The sequence below is a fragment of the Pinus tabuliformis genome, chromosome 5_1 (genome assembly GCF_031772625.1).
Source record: "Pinus tabuliformis cultivar Carrire ecotype Pingquan chromosome 5_1, CPIR1, whole genome shotgun sequence".
NCBI lineage: Eukaryota > Viridiplantae > Streptophyta > Pinopsida > Pinales > Pinaceae > Pinus > Pinus tabuliformis.
The window spans coordinates 169,564,027-169,579,399 of NC_142305.1; the positions used below are offsets into that span (position 1 = coordinate 169,564,027).

At 42.3% G+C, this 15,373-nt stretch overlaps 1 pseudogene; it reads right to left on the reverse strand.

Annotated features, from left to right (window-relative positions):
• Positions 1 to 1,803: 1,803 nt before the first annotated feature.
• LOC149163966 (sucrose synthase 4 pseudogene) overlaps positions 1,804 to 15,373 on the reverse strand; it is an 86,686-nt pseudogene continuing 73,116 nt past the window's right edge.

The window sequence follows — 15,373 nt, forward strand, 5'->3', positions numbered from 1 at the left end:
GCCGTTTGTGTGCTCGAGGAACCGATCACACTATCGTCGGCATGAGAGTCCCTACTCGATGGTGGAGGTAGAATGGATTTATTTAGGTGTGGTGCATGTGGAATTTTGTCATAGAGTGTGCCAGATTGTGTGTAAATTAAATCCAAGTATTGGGCACGAGCAATCACTTATTCTTCTGTAACAACTCCACCTTTAGCCACATCCTCATTTATAGATGGCAATAAGGACTTAATGAACCACTCAGCTAAAATTTGATTAGGAACATAGGTTTTAACCATTCGACGATGATGACGCCACTTATGAATATGATCTAATATGTGAGTAGAAGTTGTTTTTTTAAAGTTGGTCAAAATTTCTGTTCCAGTTTCATATCTGATGGGTAACTGGAAGTGGGTCAAAAAGGTAGTGGCTAAATTGGTGAAATTATTAAAAGAAGCTCTCGACAATTCAATGTACCACTTAGCAGTCGAACCAATGAGCGTTCTTTGGAAAATACAGAGTCTTACCGAATCATCATTCAAGGAGTTCGAAGAACACCATAAATGAAAAGTCATGACGTGATTTGACGGGTCTTCTCTAGGATTTCCATTAAACTTTGGAATATTGGAAGGCAACTTATGAGGAATTACCGGCCACCAAGGTGCATACAAAATTAGATCATTGGTAAGCCGGTTCAAATCTGGTAATTCTAAAGATGCCACAAATGGAAATTGCCGATTCAAATCAGGTTGAACATATCCAGGATAAGATGGAATTGACTGTGCCATAGGCCTTTGCATACCCGCAAAAGGTGGATATCCTTTATAGAGTGGTGGGACATATCCGGTAGATGGATTAAAACCAGGTTGACCTTGAAATTTTCCGTAACTGGGTTGGGCTTGATACACAGGACCCTAATATGCTTGATATTGTCCTTGCCTAGGTTATGCTTGAAAAGCAGGCCCATACTGAGGTTGGACATTCTGAAAAGGAGGCTGTTGATACTACAACTGCCAAGGTTGTTGGGGTGTCAGTTGTGAAGTTTGATATTGCCCCCAACACCAATTTGACCAGGATGAGGATAAACTAAACTAGTAGCAAATTGAGTCGTTCTAGATAATGGCACACTAACCTGAGGTAATTGTACCCTAGAAACAAGCGGTTGTTGCACAACAGCCTAAGAAGTTTGGGTTTGCTGACTCGAAACTTGTGGTTGCGAGGTAGCAGAACTAACTTGTATAGGTTGAGATACAACAGGCTGAGCTTGTATTTGTGCTTCCATAGTTATGACAGGTTGGGTCGAAATAATCAGCTCAATTTGCATAGTTTGTGTTGGATACACAAGCCTTGGTTATAGTGGCATTGTTGGCTGCCACTGATAGACTCTCATTTCAGGCTGACCTGAATACGATGGAACATAACCATAGGGTTGTCCTCCTTGATAGGGAGGATGCGGTGAATAGGAATATTGTTGACCATATGGTGGCAGTCTAATGTTAAGAGGATATATGGCTATTTGTTCACCAAATTTCCTAGTTTGATACTGGTAAGCAAGATCAAACTGTTGTCCTTGATAAGAAGAACCAGGTAAAATTCCCGATGATCACACGAGTGATGACCATGGCAAAGAAGAAACCCCTGAGTGGATTCCAGACATAGACTAGTATCTAGCTGGGACGGATGGTTGTCCATATAAATGTGACTCAGGTGTGGTAGAAAACATCAAAGAAGTAGCATCAACGGATTCTGTCGTAGTTGCATCAGATCAAGCAATCTGGGATGTTTGCAGTTGCTCTGCCATGGTTAATTGACCTAAAAGTTGACCTAATGAATAAAGTGGTATCTCAAAGGCAACAACAAAAGGAGGAAGAGATTGAGAATAAAGATACAATCCAGGTCAAAATGATGTGGAGTCCCGGGGGTAGAATCTTCCTCAACTTCTTCCTCTACAACAATTAATCCAAGTGGAAGGATTTCAGCGTCAGGTCCGAAAAAGACTTCTGGTGTTAAAGATGGAGTTTCACGAACTACAGATGACTGAGGTATTTCAGTAACAACTTCGGAATGTTCAAGGTCAAAGTACAGATGTTTTGGTAAAAGAACTTTAGGTTCAAGGGAAGGTTCGTGAACAACTTTAGGTTCAGAAATGTGTTCGGTTTCAACTGATATAGGATCTAGATCAAATTCCAATTGAACAGGTTCAAGTTCTGAAGTAATTTCTGGTTGACTAACTTCAAGTTGTGGATCAAGTTCAGTGACTTTTTCAATTGTTTCCATTATAGTGGCCTCAGGTAGTTGAGTAACTTCTTCTTGTGTAGTAGATGTACCAGAAATAGTTGGAGTAATTGGAGGCTCAATACTAGCCGTGATAGGTGGCTCTGGTAATTTAGATGAAGTACCAAAAACTCTTGATGTACGAAACTCAGTTTGACGAGTCCACCTTGACTGGATAGGTGTCGCTTCCGGTGGCAAGGGCTGTTTGCTCGTAACTCTCCTCGAACGACGGAGTGGAGGTTGATCTTCCTCCAGAATTGCTGATTGTTTCTATAAACCTAAACTCAACTAAGGAATAAGGATGTTATTCATGGTCAATTAACTTTTATGGCACTAGAACATAACTTTACTTTTTAATTTTTAAAGGATCGAGAATAAACAAAAGATGACTCTAGTTGCTTTCGATGTTTAATGAGTCTGAAAGGACAAGTGCTCAGATGAACCTTTTCTTTTAAGGAGTCGAAAAGGAATGAAAGTGACTTCTTTGGAGATTCTAGACAAGAGGGTTTACCAAACTAATCTAGTAACTCCAATATACAACTTGGTGGTAAATGAAAGAGAAATTACCGTGGATTTAACATATGGCAGTTAGTCTTCCTGAATGCTGTGTTCGGTGCATTTCGACCGGTAAGATGACAGACTTGGCTTCCTAGGGATAAAGGATTTCAACCTATTGGAGTTTCCCACTATATACTCGACGGTAGAAGGAGCACAAGTCTGTACTAGTACTTATCGAATCAGAGAGGAGGAATCACCCAACCTCAATGAAAACAACGGCCACTAGGTTTTAAGACGCCAGAACACGTCTCTAGCCTAGACCTCTAGATGTTTTCGTTAAGTTCCAATGTGTTATTAGGTTAATTGATGTAAATTTTAGGTTGATCTTGCTTAAAATTTGCCTTTGAGGGTTCACCATGAGATGTTTTTTGAAATTCCTAAGAATGCAACTAGAATGAGAAGCACTCTTTCCATTTGTTTTCAACAATGAAAATCCTAGCTATGAGGGATAGAGCATTCTAGTAATTTTTGAACAAACAAAAAAGAGCACAAACTAATGCAATTTCCTAAACCATTCCCTTTGACCACACAAACTCAAACTCTAAAATGCAATTGCATGTATTTATTTTTCTTTTCAGCTTCTCTTAATGTGAATGATGCAATAAGAAAAACTAATGCACAAACGACTCATAAACTCTTTTAAAAAAAAATGTCAATTTATGACAATTTCTCTTAAATGGAAGGGAAGACTGTATGACACTTTCAACTTCAATGAAACGAAGATTTTCGACACTTTTAAATGAAAATATGAATCAAATGCACAAATAGATCAATCGATTATTTATGAAGGAAGATTTTACGACACTTCATTTTTGAAAAACAATCGATCGAAACTACCTTTCGATAATGGACTACAAATGATAAAACAAATACATAAAAAACATCCAACAATCCAGTCTAAATTGTGTAGAATTAAGGAAACAATAATTTCTTTCAGAGACAAGACCTCATTTACATCTAACAAGCAATTCAAGATCCTGAAAATTGACAAAAGTTTTCAATTCCTAAATGTGAAAACTGACCCTAAATGGATCAGTGCAAGCCACAATTAGAGACAGTGTGCTAAATCGAACTGAGTCTATACAGAAGGTGCACTACAGCACACTGTGCCAGTCATAGAGGTGCACTAATTACAACAAGACAATTTTTTGCTCAAATTTGACTCAATTTTCAGTGAATTTGGACTTGAAATCAATAAATGACAGAAAGTACAGTATGTCAAAGTGTTTTAAGAGATTAATAAGCTACTACAAGGGATAGGATCGCTCTGCAATGGAGTCACCATTTTGTTTTGGGAAAATTTAGTGTTTCTACAAACGCCTAACCCTCTATACCTAGTAGCTAGTCTAGAAACAACGGACAAAGTAATTTGCTGCTTTTCCTATAATTAACAGATAAGAGAAGGAAGAAAAGGAACCAACCTGTAACTTTCAGTCGATTCCTCTCTCCTTTAACCAATTTCGCCGCTCCTTTTCGTACTTAACTCACTTTGAAAGTACCTGCACACAAGCCGAGACAAAAACCCATCAAAGCATATAATAACAATCTGTTAACTAAAAATATCATAGAATCCAGAATACGATATACATCATATGAACACATGAATGGAAAAAACTTAGAATTCTTTATTGATAAAAGGAAAGATTACAACCCATGAATGTTCATGCTTGATTTAGTGTCTTCCTTCCAGTTTCAAACCCTTCTCTCCTCATGAAGCAACAATTCGACATCATTACAATACTCTTACTAATCTCATTCAAACAAAATTTCCTTAGCTCAAGAAATTCCAACCTAGACCAGCCTTTGAATGCTTGGTCAATTTATAGCTGAATGGAGGAGGTTAAGCCATTAATGGCCCTCATGAATGCTCTGCCAAAATTGGGAGGTGCTTCTAGGGAGGAAGGGATAATGGATTAATGTTCATTCATCCTCTTCCTCATCCAAAAGCAATCTCAATCCATATGGAAACTTCCAGAAGCATCCATTGGATGAGGAATCCAATGGATTCATTTTAAAAAATTCGATGAATCTCGCTCAGCGCAGGTGAAGCAAAGGCTAAATATGCAGCTCCTGCATTGTAATGCAGCTTGATAAAGGGCCAACTGTGTTGGTCTCCTTAGGGGCATTTTTTAGATGAATGGCAACATGGAAACTCTTGGGAGGCAAGCATGATGTAGGTTGACCTCATTAGGGAATGAAAACAACTGAATTAGGGATTGATGAACCCTAATATTACGGATCTAGAAGTTGGGGTTGATGTGCCCAAATTGACCTGTAACAAGTATTGCAGCAAGAATGTTGCAACTCTTAGGGCTACCAACTTTACTTTATCAACCTGGGGTTCATACAAACTTGGAGGTTACAATGTTATATACACAAGAAAACGCAATGGTTCCACTCTTTGTCACTACTGAGATGGTGATAGACCACTATGGCTTCTCAAACCAACCTTATATTGATTTAGAAGAAGTTTGATTACCAATGAAGAAAGGGAAATTTTACCCTAATTGATAGAATTGAAATATTGTCTACTGCAGTAATGAAAGACTAAAATAAATGCCTTAAACACACCACTCATCTAACTATTTACTAAGATATCTTGCTTCATAATAATTCTAAGCTAACATGCGTAATCCTAGCTATCATAGGCATGCAATCTGAGATAATCAAACACTTTACTGTTGTGCATATGAATGAACACAATAAGCCTTTTTTCCTTTTGTCCTTTTTTTGTGAAATTGTGAAAGCTAAATTGTCTTGGTGGTATGTCAGGTCGGTTAGGGATGGTTGTGAAAGTTCATATGGCTTGAGAAGCAAGTAGGGGTCTTCTCCTATATTTCTAGATGCTTTTTCCACAAATCGGCCTCAAAATAGGCCACTACAGGTCTTCCTACAAGATGTCCTCATGCACCTACATGATGTCGTAATGCTTCTATAGGATCCCCTGTATTCCTATAGGATCTGGACAAAAGAAATAGGAGTGATTGGAAAGGTTGTATAGGGCTTAGGGAAGGTGAATTATGGAAGAAACAAGGCAAGGGAGTAGCTAGGACTTCCTCATAAATCAAACCAAGGTTTGTAAGATGGTTGGATTTGCTCAACAACCATGGAAATTTGTTCTTATGGAAGGATAAATTGGTTGATGGAATTAATGGCTCTTGGTGATCATGGATGGATGAGGTTAGGCTAGGGCTACTAACATGAGATCTTCTTGCACTATTGACATTCCTGCAACACACACATCATTGTCATTTACCCATGAATCATGTCAAACAAGAAAGATTTCCAATCAACATAAGAAAAAAATTCCATTATTTAATTGCCTAGTTCATGCATGGAACTATTTGCAGAATGTTGTGAAACACCATGAGATCTAATACAAAGCTGGAGATAGCAGAGATAACAACTGAAACCTATTCTTGAAAACTGAAAAGATGATGTCCTAAGTAGTAGAAACCCCTAAATTCCATAAGAAATCGAAATTCTGTATCTTTTGGGCTGAATAGAAGTTTTTTCCTCAAACCATGGTCCCTGAAGGGAGGAGTGAGGAAAAATCCACCTGCTATAAACATTTTTGGTATTCCTTTATCTCTCTAAAGCTACTGCTAGATCTATGTACAAATGGAAGCAAACTAATCATATTTACCACTATTTGCAATGAAACAATGCTAAAATCAATTCAACAATTAACCTATGAAATAACTTAATCATACAAGTACAATAAGAGGAACCTATTACACTAGGGTTGGGCCCTAACTGAAGAGATTCATCCATCTGAGTCAACTCAGTGCTGGATCAGGGAAATACTCATTCTCATTATCATATAAAAATAAGTACATAACATTGTTTTGCCACAAAACTTCAACTCGAAAATACTTAGTGCTCTTACTTAAAAAATCTGAATCCTGATGAGGCTCTAGGCCTCCTTATTTATACAACTGAAATCTCCAACAACTTCCTTAAATCTAGGGAGGCTTGGTTCCAAAAATCAAGATGAATTGGTTCTTAAGTATCACTAGCTTGACTGCCAATAATCTCCATGACTCGGTTGCTTGCAACTCCGAGCTAGTGTGATTTTCTTGAGGGATATTCGAATGAGTGAGGATTTAATGAGGAGGATCTATCTCCTATAATATCTCCTCCTTGTCTCATTCGCGTTCTTGCACCTTCATTAGCCAAAATTGCCATGATTTGCTCCCAAAAACCTGCAATCAATGCACATTAGACCACTAGACATAACATCTTACATTTACTCACTCATCAAGAAAATAATAATTAAAACATGTAAGGAATTATGAGAAGAGTTTATTTTAGTAAGATTGGAGGTGTATTAATGTCCATATAGTTACCCAATGATGAGGCTCATCATCACCCCCTATTGAAAGTGTTGCTCAACCTCTAAGCAATTTAATCTATATCCATGTCCTTCATTGTTTTGGTGGCCTCCCTGACATCCCATGCTTCTGCTGTAGTTTCATCTTGCTGTGAATAAAATACTGAGTTCGTGGTAGACAAGATAGTCAGCTATAGCAAGGTAGAACAACGCTTCCTCAAAGGACTGTGAGGGAAGTACATTAAATCTTTAAACACTTGCATTAAGATGTTATTGTGTGAAAAGCGGGTTATTCGAATAAATTGATGTTTGGGGCTACGCGAAGTGGGAGGATCTATAGAAACAAAGGTAGCGCAGAGATAGAAAATAGCCCCCTGATTTCACCTCAGCGGGAAAGTGAGGAAGAGCTAGCGAAAGTTTCTCCAAGGAGCGCGGTCAGTCTGATAAGGCAACAAATTCTGTGCCTACCACCCCAACCTATGCCACCACCAGTCTCACCTTATTCACCTTCATCTCCACCCACACCACCTTCGCCACCACCAGATTTCAATATGGTGAGTGCGATAAAATTGTCGGTATTCAGAGGAGTAGGGAACAAAGATCTAGACCAATTTTGGTTCGTGGTAAGGGCCATATGGGAAGCACAAGGAGTCATGGATGACAATATAAAGAAGGCAATGATGGTGAGCGTGTTGCAGGATCACGCACTAACATGGTACATTAAGCATTCTAATGACCATCCAAATGCAGGGATCACAGATATCTAGGTTGCATTGAACAGGGAATTTAGCAGGCCAAAGTCAGAGACATAATTGATTACTAGGTTTAAGGAGATCGCGATGCTTCTAGGTGAGACCCTAAGGGATCTGGAGTAGAGACTAAAGAGTATGATTCATGAACCCAACATGACCTTGACAGATGGACAACACCACGCATGGTTTGTAGCATCGCTAACATTGCATCTAAGGACAACGCTGTGGTAACAAAAGTTATCCACCTAGGCTGAAGCTTTGGAGATTGCAATGAGACTACATGAGACCCCAATACAAGATCCTAGCCTGGGAGTCCAAAAAATCTCGGTACTACAAGGCATTTCGGCAATAGTATGCGGAGCTCAGATTGAGGTCTCACCCGAAGTAGTATGGGAGGGTGCTAGAACCAGATTTTCGCACCCTGGGGATATCTGATGGTTTCAAGTGGTCTGCAGTTTGACCCTGTGTACACATCATTACGCGCGCTTACATGTACCTCGCAACCTGGGATGCTGCCTTCGCGCAACCCTACTCGGGGGCCGAATAGTGTTATTACCCAAATCCTTACTAGTAACCTGGTATTAGTTGATTAACCTAGCTTATCTGTATGCTTTCAGTTATACTTAACAATATTCACCATTCGTACAAATGCGCGTAGTAAATAAATAGTATAATTGCAAATGGTATCAAACAGGTAATAACACAAGTACAGATAAGTGGAATTCATATAAAACTTCTCTTTATTATTATTTTTCCTCGGTTACAGACTCAACTCCGCCCTGTGCACTCAGCTGCAGGGGTCTGCACACTTAGCTGCAGAGCCTCTTCCTACTACTACAGCCCAAGATACTTAGACTCTTGCTCTATGCTTGCTATCTTATTCTATTCATCAGATTCCATTAATTCATTCGTTACTTTACAACTTAGAGCCTCGCTTTGTTTATACAATCCAATGGTCCGCAGACCATGGGTAGGTTGACACTACATTCAAAACTTAGGGCAGACAACCCTATGACTCTAACATATAATCCATGCTCCGCACCCGCAATTAGCAGAGTCTTTACAACAATATTACTCAAATCTTGGGCTTTGAGCCCCAAACCATGCTATGGGGGGATTCCATGCCCAATAGGCCCCCAATAGAAACATCGTGACTTGCCCTCGAGTCACTCTGTCAGCCGCAACGATCTTGGCACAGAGTCCCTCCAACTGTTCCTGTACGGTGCTGATGTCTACAGTGCACTGAGCTGCTGCTTGCTGAACCTGCTGCATTCTCTCTTCTGAGACCTCTGTTTCTAATGTGCTGCCCTGTATCTATGCATTCATCCCCTGAATCTACATGAGCTTTCCTTCAATATCTGCTGTGATTGTGAAGGCTTTGTCAATCCATGGTTGGACATGCACTTTGAGAACTTCTTCCTTGTGGCACACCACATCCACCTGCTCCTTTAATGCCTTGGCTTACTACATCCTCACAAGCCACTGAGTGAGGACTACTGCCTGCGCAATCTCTTTGATGTTGTCATACTGCTGATGGAGTTCTCGAGCCTCTGTTTCTAGCTGCTGCATGTTGGGATCCTCTTGCAAAGTTGTGAGGACCTCCAGTGCTTGTTCCAACATATTCGTATAGTCGCACACTGCACCTCCAATATCTTCCAACCATGCTAAAATAGCGTTGGTGCGTTGTTCTCTCATTTCTGGGGGAGTGGAAGGTTGCGCCTTCAACCACAGCTCGACAATCTGGAGATTCAGCTCCAGTTACACCCTTGCCATCTCTTCTCTCGCATCACGGACTCCAATTGCCAAATTGTAGATCCGAGCTTCTATTGGTAGATCTGCCGCGAAGGCTAGCTCTGGGACGCGTCGACAAGCGTCGTCTACTACATTCACCAACTGTTGATTCTGTGACACCAAATCATCGCGTTGTACGCTGAGCTGTTCTATGTTAGCTTTTTGCTCACTGAGAACCTAGATTGCACAGCTCTCCCTAGCTCGCAGCTTTGCCGTTATCTCGTCCTGTAACTGATATAGCATTTCCCAGGGAAGGGTAGCTAGGTTAAGGCCGATGTCTTTCATCAAGTCAAGCAACATCCGATCCATCGCATTTGGCGACACTAGAGCTCCCTCTGGAAACACTATTGTGTTTGCCATTCTTGCGCAAAACATCTATTTTGTTGTTGGAGTGCCTGCTGCGACGTGGGTAGACAAGGTACCTTCCTGAGGGTTCCACACCTATAACTCCTGTTGCTGCGCCCTGAGGGCCCCCAACATAGTTTGGTGCTCTGTCATAAACTCTTTAAGTGCTTCACTAGTGACATTGGAACCATCTCGCCGATGTCATCAAGACCACCTTCGGTTAAGGTGATCGGGTTAATGGCCAGCTTCGATGCCTTGACCTTCTTCCTTGGGCTTGATCTCTCTATGATGCACAGCCGTTTGAGCTATGTGGACGTGGTCCCTAGATCTGCACTCCCTTCTACTATTTCTGTGTCCTCTTCCTCCTGCCCTGTTGACGGTTCCTGGCCCTCCTCTACCTGTACCATTGTTGCCTCTGTTGTCTGCACTGTTGCTGCTGGTTCCGTGGCCTTCTTCTGCTCCACGGCTTCTTGTACCACTTCGCCTACTACCCTTACCTCAGTTGCCGCTTTTTATTTCTGCCTTCTCATGGCCAGTTGGGTGACGCGCAGTTTGGCATCATCCTTCTTTTTTTGTGCTGCCACTTTCTCCAATTCCACCAAATTTGGGGCGCACCACTCAAGAGGCCATGTCTCCAATACAGTGAAGATTGCGCTGTCAATGGTTACAAATGGTAGCTTTGTCTACTGCTTCATCGGGTCCTTTCACGCCCTAATATAAATGTTGTACATATCCGCCTTGAAGTCTGCAAAACTCTACAAACTATTTTACACCATAGGTGACAGACGCGACCTCCTGTTGATCCACATTCAGATGCTCACCTCCATGAGCACCCATAAAATTTTTGTATTGCGAATCCATTTCACATCCTTGGTGGCCCAGAGTGAAGCGTACTTCGTGGCCTCTTGTAAGTCTCGGTCAATGTTGGGAAACTGACTATCCTCCAGCAGTTGCCCCACTACCAGCAAGATGGATAAGAGAAACCACGCGTAGTGGAAGGTCTTACCCTGCTCCTATGCTTCATGACAGTTTAACAAAAATTCGTCACAAAGGAATTCAGCCCAGTTGAACTGGACCCCCTCCACACACTGCTAGGTCAATGCGACCACTGGCGTTGGTACCTCATTAGTGTGACATTTTCGCATCACTTTACCAGCCAGGAGTTGAGTTGCTACGTGCACCCCCTTGTCCTTAATGCTGGAGATGGCGTAGTCCCTCTTCTCTTTCTCCAGCCTATATTATGCTTTCATGGCTTCTGCAAGAGACAAATCGCTACTTTTTCCGGCTATAATCGCCGGGGTCCTTTCCCTTACAGGGAAGCCGAGAAATACGGTGGATGAGGTTTTTCATGATGGTAATAGGATCCTCCAGCCATAGATACCCATCATGCACCAGGCAGAGTAGCTGCCTGGTGACAAAAATGGTGATGGGTGCGTGGTGGAAATGTGGAATCCATAGCAAGTGCAACAACCTACCCTTTTCCACACCGCGCATCTATTTTCGCGGCTCTAACGTTATCATCGCCCCCTCATTATTCTGCTTCATCAGATTCGTCGTCTCTAGGTGTGGGAAATTTTCGCTATCAACAAGGTCCACTCTTCAAATTTCTAGGTGTGTGCCCTCAAATACAATGCCATCGGGGAGGAGCGGGGTCTGGAGTGAACTCTTTATTGCATCTAGATCCTTCGATACTTTGGTCTTCCCTTTCCATGGAGTGACATACGTGGGCCGTTTTGCTGTAGAGTGCAATGGTTGGATATCCTCCTCCATGTCTTCTTCTTCTTCAGCAGCGATGATCAGGGCCTGTAAGTCTTCTTCTTCCTCATCTGTTTCAATTGTGACTGCCTTCCCCTTTTCTTCCACTTATAATTTGTTGTGTCACGGATTCATCTAGGACATGCGTACTGGACCCATTGCTTGTTTATCCTTCTTCGGTCGCAGTGTCCGCGGTGATTTGGAGATTTTTGTGACCACCCCAGTGCCCTTGGAAACATCCTGCACCATGGGGGTCTACGAAGCCTGGTTGACGGTTCCCTCTTCAATTCCAAACCCATCTTTAGCAGCCGTCATCATCTCTACACTATATTCTGTCTCTGGAAAACTTAGGGGCTCAACTATTGCTCGACTCTCAACACTCTTTTCTCTTCTCAAACACTCAATTCTCAAATAACCAAGTGTTGTTCGTTGGCTAGCCTTGTGATTTTTATAGCGCCTTTTGAATTCAAAGCTGACCCTTCCCCCAAATTTCGGGTCATTAATGCTTTCTTAGCAACAGATTCTCCCAAATCTTGCCCATAACTTGCGTCTTAAATGCCCGCCGCCTGTTCCATTTGGCCCCAAATCGAACATTCCTTCATGAATAGTGACACCAATGGTCACTTCTCAGCCAACCCACACGATAGTGTAGCCCTCCATGCACAGTCGCAAACCCTGTGACATTCTGCTCCTATGCGCACCTCTCAGAGCATGCAGCTCCCAGGCAGAATAATTTATAGTCCCGCACTCCCTTTCAACTAGCTGGAGCGCTAAGACTTTTCTTCCTACGGATAGTTAGGTGGTCGCACCACCCATGTGGGGCTTCATCTTGTCCTCCACCATGGTTCACAGAGAATCCCCATCTTCCATTGTGGTGATCGGCATCACACACTCTACTATTTGCATTGCGCTACCCTACTCACTACATTTGGTGAGATGTGGTCTCATCCACGGCAGTAGACTAACCAGTTCCTGATGATAGTTTTCCAATTTGTCAGTATGACTGTACGCACCTTGCCTTACCATCCTCATTTTTTCGATGAGAAATGCTTCCTTTATTTTTTTTCCATCTTCTTGACCTCTATGTCTACTAAAGCACTTTTCTCACTTAGTTGTACCCAACCTTTTTCATGTTCGCAAGGTCTAAAGTTTCCCCTTTGGTTTTCTTCCTCAAGTCTTATATGTTCTCTTTCGCGCAACTGTGTGATTTCTTCATTTCAGTTTGCGTGGACCATTGTATCTATGGGTGTTGTTATGTGCAGACTCATCGTCACATGCTCCACAGGGACTACAACCCCTACTTCATACTTCAACTTCGGAAGCACTTGTGCGGTTATATTTTTGCACATGGTCCTATAAGCCCACACAACCGCTGGCACGCATAGGTCCCAGTCAGTGCATTTCACATGGTGGAACCTATTCAACACTTCACACACCTTCTCAAAGGCTTCCCCGTGTATGACTTTCAGTGCGCTAGGTCTTATCATACTTTGTCGTTTGCACACTTGCCCTGCCTGCTTCTGCTTGTTGTTCTTATTTCCTATCGTGATAGCAGTGTGCATTTGTGCAGGTAGCATACCATATGCATGTACCCATCTGGAAAGGTGAGCGCGTAGACTATTTCATCCATCATGCCCGGCTTCCACCCGCATCTGAGGCCTCCCAAATCATAAGTGCATCATCTTTCTGCATTCGCGCCAGTCCCCGAAACTCTGCTGGTGCCTACCCCATGACCTTGTGATCTGGACCATAGCTGTCAACCCATCATACATAGGCAGATCCCTTACCTCTGTTGTCACGCAGTAAAGTGATCTTACCATCATGTTGCAATTTAGCATGGTTACCTTGTGTAACCATTTCTGCCATCATTCTGTTTCCTCATCCGAATCGGATGTGCAGGAGCTTTGACGCTCCCATGAAATTCTGCCATCCACTGTAGGATTCGCCCAATCTTGTTCCCAAGTAGTTATCTTGTAGATATAGTCTAGCTTGTCATCACTTTCATCATTGCACACTGGCTCTGTGTAGCACACTCCTTCTCTAGGGTATAAATGCACCACTACGCATAGTGACTTTTTCTCAAAGATCATTTTGCACTTCTTTAGATTTATCACTCTGTTCATATTAGTGGCCCAATCTATTCCTAGTAGCACGGTATAGGGATTCTTGTCATCAACAATCTCTATCACCTAGAAATATGCAAGCGCGCTTGCACCTTCAATGTCTACTATTATCCCCTGTAATCTTCCCATCCATAGGATCTTCTACTGGTTCGCCATTCGCAATTGAATGGGAGACCATTACAACGCAGGCCTACCCATGCGCTCCCATGTTTGCTTTGGCAACACATTCGCATCCGATCTGAGATCCAGAATTACTTGATCCATTTTATACTCCTCGATTTATGTAGTCAATTGCATTTCCCTTCTTGTTCGTGATGTATGTTTCCTGAGCTTCTGGACTACGCGAGGTTCTCTTGACCCAACACACCTAGTGATAAGTTCCTATAGTCCTTTCACAGCCTTGCTGTCAGGCAGCAGCTTCATACATCTCTCTAGAAAGGTAGTGATCATTGAAGGATCCATCTTCGACTCTAGTTGATCCTTACTACCTGAAGTGGAGGCCTCCGTGAAGCTTTTCTTAGCTTCCACGAATGTCTCCTTCGCGCGCTCCAAATCAAATTCAGGTTCCTTTGTAGGAGCCTTGCGAACCCATGCACTCTCTTCAAGCTGCTTATCTTTGTCATCTCTTGTCACGATACCACTTCTGAGCACTATGTTTACATTCAGGTCCTCTTCGCGCGGCTCAGACCTCATCATTTGCAATTTCTAAGTCAAGGGAGGCTAGAGTATCACTTTATCACGCAACCTCACTATCAACATAGGGCAGTCTTCTGTCTCATGATCAAACTAAGTACAATATAAACATGATGCTCTCGTTTGATTTGTACAACTATGGGCATAATGCCCTGGTCCTTCGCAATTGTAAAAAATTAGTTGTCCTTGACCCCTTCTTGGTCCCATTCCACCTCGACCTCGTACGCGCCCCTAAAATCCAGTGCGTGGCATCCCTGCATTTGGATCGAGGGCTCGTGTTTTGGTTTGTACTCTATAGGTAGGAGTATGATCCATCATCAGCTCGTAACTTCTGCAGGTGCGCTCATCATGGCCTACCAACCTGTAGAAATTACAAAACAATTGTTGGGACGTCTACGTATACTTATGTAATAGATGACAATTATCTGTAGCATGTTTTCCTCCTATCTGAAAAATCGTGCACCATAATGCAGGCACCACGCTCAGTCCTACTTGTGCCTCTGGTCTTAATGGCATGGGTCCTCCTCCCACCAAGTAGTTCGCGAAGACTGGACAATGGTCCTTGTCATGCCCCTTGCCTTTGCATTTTATGCACCATACCTCCTCGTGCGCCTCTGGTCAAGTTGTCCTGTCCTATTTCAAACTCTGTGTTTCCAAACACAAATTTTGCAGTTTTGCATGAATTTGTTGGAATCCCAAGCCAGGATCTTGTATTGGGGCCTCATGTAGTCTCATTGTAATCTCCAAAGCTTTGGCTTGAGTGGATAACT